A 5,615-nucleotide genomic window follows, 5' to 3' on the forward strand; every position below is an offset into this window, starting at 1 on the left:
AGAGGAGTTCCACCATTTAAGAGACACGGAGAAAGGAGCTGCTCCTCCACATTGAGAGGAGCCATTAGAGGTGGTTTGGGCATCTGGTTTGGATGCCTCCTGAACATCTCCCCACGGAGATGTATCAGGCATGTCAAACCGGGAGGAGGTCTGTGGCAGACCCAAGACATGCTGGAGTTTATGTCTCTTAGCGTACTTGGGAACACCTTGGCATTCCCCAGGAGGAGCTAGAGGAGACGGCCCCGAGGGAAGTCTGGGCCGTCTGCGTAGGCTGCTGTACCCGCAACACAAACTCGGATAAGCGGAAGTGGATGAATGGACGCATGATGGATGGGTGGGTGGGTGGAAGGAAGGAAGGATGACAGAAAGATAATAGTGGATCTTACTGCGTCTGTAGTCGGTCACCAAAGTTAATCTGGAAGAAAACTGTGTAGAAAAAACAAAGTGTTGAACTTTTATTATGAAAAAGGAGGAATTAGGGATTAGATGAAACTGGCAGATGGAGAGGGTGACGGACAAATGGACTCACCTGGAGAGGAGAAACCATCCACCTTTCAATGCAGAGTTTTGAGGGATACAAAGGTCCAAATGGACACTATTTAAAGAGAAAGAAGGACACATTTACTTGGGTCACCATATAATTGTAGTGGAGGGGTTTGCATACCCAAATTATCCTGGCATGCTTTGATTTTTGGGAATAAATGTCCTTGATACTGTTTCTAAAGTAAGTGGATCAGACTGGGGTTTATGCAGTAATGAACACACAGCAGCTGAAAGGACCATGGAAGAGGTTGGCTCCCGGGGAGCAGTAAGGGTTAAGGGTCTTGCTCAGAGGACCATTTTGTTCACCTTGGTTGTAATTAAGGAACTTGAACCTGGGTCATCCAGACCCACATCTGTAACCATGAGGCTGTCCACTAGGAATGGGTGATATTTTACCGTTCACGATAAACCGTCAATACAATTCCCCACGGTAAGAATTTGCCATCTCACGGTAAAAACGATAAATTGAGGAAATGAGAAAGAAAGAAAGAAAGAAAGAAAGAAAACGACTATCGTTATTGGGATAAATGCCAGAAAGAAAGAAAGAAAGAAACAAAGAAACAAAGAAACAAAGAAACGACTATCGTTATTGGGATAAATGCCAGAAAGAAAGAAAGAAAGAAAGAAAGAAAGAAAGAAAGAAAGAAAGAAAGAAAGAAAGAAAGAAAGAAAGAAAGAAAGAAAGAAAGAAAGAAAGAAAGAAAGAGAACGACTATCGTTATTGGGATAAATGCCAGAAAGAAAGAAACAAAGAAACAAAGAAACAAAGAAACGACTATCGTTATTGGGATAAATGCCAAAAAGAAAGAAGGAAAGAAAGAAAGAAAGAAAGAAAGAAAGAAAGAAAGAAACGACTATCGTTATTTGGATAAATGCCAGAAAGAAAGAAAGAAAGAAAGAAAGATAGAAAGAAAGAAAGAAAGAAAGAAAGAAAGAAAGAAAGAAAGAAAGAAAGAAAGAAAGAAAGAAAGAAAGAAAGAAAGAAAGAAAGAAAGAAAGAAAGAAAGAAAGAAAGATTCCCGTTGATGACACTTTTTGTATTGGTATTTTTTTTATCGTTATTGGGATAAATGCCAGAAATTATCGTGATAAATTTTTTTGTCCATACCGCCCATCCCTACTATCCACTATCTACTTCTCTGGCAGCGCTGAATGTGACATAGCCGGTCAACCTAAAGTCATAAAAATCTAATTTCCAGCTGTTCATGTTCTCATTAATATGATGTAGTTGTGCTGTAACACTACCTAATTATACATTACTGCATTACAGAAGGGTTTTTCCTCCATCATCTTCAAGGTCGAGATCTTCTTTTTCATTGTTTTGAAGAGAATAAAGGATGAGATATGGAGTTACAGAGATACAGAGACTAGAACGGTTACACTCATCAAAAAAATTCAATGTACGCAGTGGTACCTTTATTGCAAATTCAGAATTTTGCTTTCGTTATGTGAAAAAGCGTAATGAAAATCCAGCTCAAGTTCCAACCTCATGGGACCTACACGAATCCAAATCCGCTAATAGAGACCATCTCAACCCAGGTAGGATCTTAGCCAAGCTAAGCACGAAAGACAACCATGGGTACCGCATTCTATGGACACATCACCGTCCAGAGCAGCCAGATGCATCAGGTATAATTTGGCACAAGTAGCAGTCAAAGTCATGGGCCTTGTTGTTTCTTGGGTGCTGAAACTGGATCCTGGGACTTGGATTGTCAGCTTTCTGGTGGGAAAGAAGTCTAAGCTTGTGTGTGAGGTTGGCAATATCTTATTCCACTCTGTTGTTGTCCCGGTGGTAAGGCATTCTTTTTCCCCAGTTTTGTTTGTATGACAAAGTTTAGTGTGGAAGCTAACTCAGACCAGCTGAATGTTGCAACTCTAATCAAAGCGATTCCCCAATTGTACCGAGCCTACTGCACTATTAGGTGTGATAACTGTCTACAAATGCACGTGGCACTTGGTAACCATTGGCCAAACTTTGATGATCCATTTAGGTGAACGTAGGAACACAGACCTCAACCTTGTCTCCAACTAGGAGAGGGAATTTCTCTCTTTTCCAATCAACCATTGAGTCAGTTGGAGTCGCTGATTCTTATCCCTTCTGCTTCGTATTTGGCTGCAAATTATTGCAGCGAGAGATAAAAAAACCTGCGTTGCTGTCACCAACAGGATCACATCATCTGCATAAAGCAGAAATGGAAACCTGAGGCTACCCAACCAGACCTCCTCTGCTCCTTAAGCCGAGGACACACCAACCCGACGTCGCCCGCTGTCGGCCGACTGCTGTGTCGCCTCGCGTCGCCTGTGTCGGGCTGGGTCGGGCTCAAAAAGAAGCACTTTGACACACCGCAAAGACGACACCCAACGGCCAACTAGCATGTACGTTCTGCGCAGACTGCGTTTCAATTTGCTGCGATGTTTTCGGAGAAGAGCCGCCGGTCCGGGGCGCAGCAGCAGCTCACGTACAGACATGATCGCCAGGTCAACCTGCCGTCGTCCCGGGGAGAAACCTGCAGCTCTGTGGAGAATTACCACTGGCTGAAATAAATCATTTAGGAAAATAAATGTTGGTTTAATAGATGAAATCTAACAGTTGTAGCTACGCCTGTTAAGAAATTTGCTCTGAAAATTTCAGGATTTCTGCCTGCCGGCTCGGGAGCTGATTTATGGTTCCTCGTTAAATCAACGCAGAGCCTACGGCGTATGGTACGGCGTAGGGTACGGCGTAGGGAACGGCGTACGGCGCGCGTCGCCGCGTAACCTACGCCGTAGGCTCTGCGTTGGTGTAACGCGGGACCATAAATCAGCCTTTATTCCGACGAGGTTGCAACAACGGGGAAAACGAGTGATTATGTACATTCACTGAGTGAATATTATGAAAGTAAAATATATATTTTAGCTAGAAATGTAATCAAAACGCATTTTTATGCAGAAACTAACTCAAAATATTGATTTTATTCACTAAAAAATAAGAAATGTCCGCCATGTTTCTTTTTTGGATTCAGTCCGCAGATCTGAACAGCCAATCACAGAGTGAGCTGTTTGACCGACGGTCGACGATGATTCGACATGTCGAATCGGCTGGAAAGCTGCCGACGAGCGGCCGACCTGTGGCGACGTGCGGGACACACCGGGAAAACTAGGCCGACAGTCTGTCGGCGACAGACGCGCACCGACGCTCATTGACGGCCCGACGGCCGACAGTCGGCTTGGTGTGTCAGGGCCTTATAGTGTACCAAGAAATTCTGTGGTGGTTTGGGCATCTCGTGAGGATGCCTCCCAGATGCCTCCCTGATCCTCCTGGTATATCTCACAGGGAACCGGTCCCCGGGGAAGATCCAGGACACGCTGGAGGGATTGTATTTCATGGCTGGCCTGAGAACGCCTTGGGATCCCCACAGATGAGCTAGACCAGAGGTCGGCAACCCAAAATGTTGAAAGAGCCATATTGGACCAAAAACACAAAAAACAAATATGTCTGGAGCCGCAAAAAATGAAAAGTCTTGTATCAGCCTTAGAATGAAGAAAACACATGCTGCATGTTTCTGTATTAGTTAGAACTGGGTCCTCGGCTGCAAATGTAGCTGCTAATGTCTTTCCATGTGACTCTTTTTGTTACACAAATCTATGGGGGGCCAGGCAGGAGAAAAATAAAAATAATATTTTAGAGGAGGAATATTTATTTTTTCATTATGCACATGGAGAAAAAAGTCGAAATGTCGAGAAAAAAGTTGAAATGTCGAGAAAAAAGTCGAAATGTCAAGAAAAAGTCGAAATGTCAAGATTAATGTTGAAGTACAATCTAGAGAAAAAAGTCAAAATGTTGAGAAAAAAGTCGAAATGTCGAGGAAAAAGTCAAAATTTCGAGTAAAAGTCGATATGTCGAGATTAAAAGGGAAAGGAAAAAGGAAGAAAAAAAGAGGAAAAAAGTAAAAAAGAAGAAAAAAAGAGGAAAAAAAGGAAGGAAAAAGGAAAAAAAGAAGAAAAAAAGTAAAACATTTTTGAAAAAGCTCCAGGAGCCACCAGGGCGGCGCTAAAGAGCCGCATGTGGCTCTAGAGCCGCGGGTTGCCGACCCCTGAGTTAGACAAAGTGTCCTGGGACAGGGATAGTCTGGGCTTCCGTGCTTAGGCTACTGGCCCTGCCAACTCCTTCCAAAAGACAGTGATCCACTTCCTGTGTTAACACTAGGTCTGTGTTAGGACAAATAACCTGGTTTCAGGTTACCACACCAACTACCTACTGCTGGTCTCCAAACCAGAGCTTATTTATGAATAAGACTCTGTAGAAGTTCAGACCTGGATGCTTCGGAGCTCCCAAAAGCTTGAACAAAAAGCAACTGGACTTCCTTTTCCTGGTTCTAATTTCACGGTCTGTTTATAAGACTTCAAGCTCTGGGAAAAGGAGTCCAACTGGCTTCTATTCAAGACTTTGTGGATTATAACGACCTGAATGACTGAGGACCTCAACCAGCACACCAACACACCCTTGTGCTCTGAATCCCTGGTTTTAGGCATCTGGCTAATGAAAAACAATGAAAATCGATGAATCTATACCTGTGTGGGTGGAGATGGTCTTCGTTTATGGTTGATAACTGGATGTTGCAAGGCCTCTCTCTGCTGCTGATTGGGTAGAATAAAAGGCCACGCCTCCTTCTGCCTCTGTATGGGTAGCCTTGCCATATCGCAATGAGCTCCACCTACAGAGTGACTTAATTTCAGTGACTGACAGTTTGTTTAACGAAAACACATTTCAACAAAAATATCCTCCCTAAACTGAAAATGACTGTTTGGGAAACATCAGCCCAACTGTGAGGTACGATGGGGGGAGCATCATGATTTGGGCCTGTTTCACATTACCAAAACCTCCTCAGCTCTCCCTAAACACATTGGATAAGTGCCTAAATCAGCTAAATCAGTTAAATCTTTAGTTTAAATCAGCTAGGGGTTTAGTTTAACTGAGCATTAGTCATCCCGAGAACGTTTTAACATTTGTCTAAGGCGTTTCTTTAACACACAGTGATGTGTATCTCACCCTAAACATACATTTTGTCCATATTTAGCCTCATTTACTCTCA

General features: G+C 43.2%; 1 long non-coding RNA gene across 1 annotated transcript; it reads right to left on the reverse strand.

Moving 5' to 3' along the window:
- Positions 1-385: 385 nt before the first annotated feature.
- Positions 386-5,228, reverse strand: LOC133419199 (uncharacterized). The gene is made up of 3 exons (XR_009770499.1): positions 5,095-5,228; positions 530-595; positions 386-426 (listed from the first exon to the last, which is right to left on the reverse strand). It is a non-coding gene; the product is annotated as an uncharacterized LOC133419199 (long non-coding RNA).
- Between the last annotated feature and the right edge of the window lie 387 nt (positions 5,229-5,615).

Source organism: Cololabis saira, chromosome 19 (assembly GCF_033807715.1).
Source record: "Cololabis saira isolate AMF1-May2022 chromosome 19, fColSai1.1, whole genome shotgun sequence".
Lineage (NCBI taxonomy): Eukaryota > Metazoa > Chordata > Actinopteri > Beloniformes > Belonidae > Cololabis > Cololabis saira.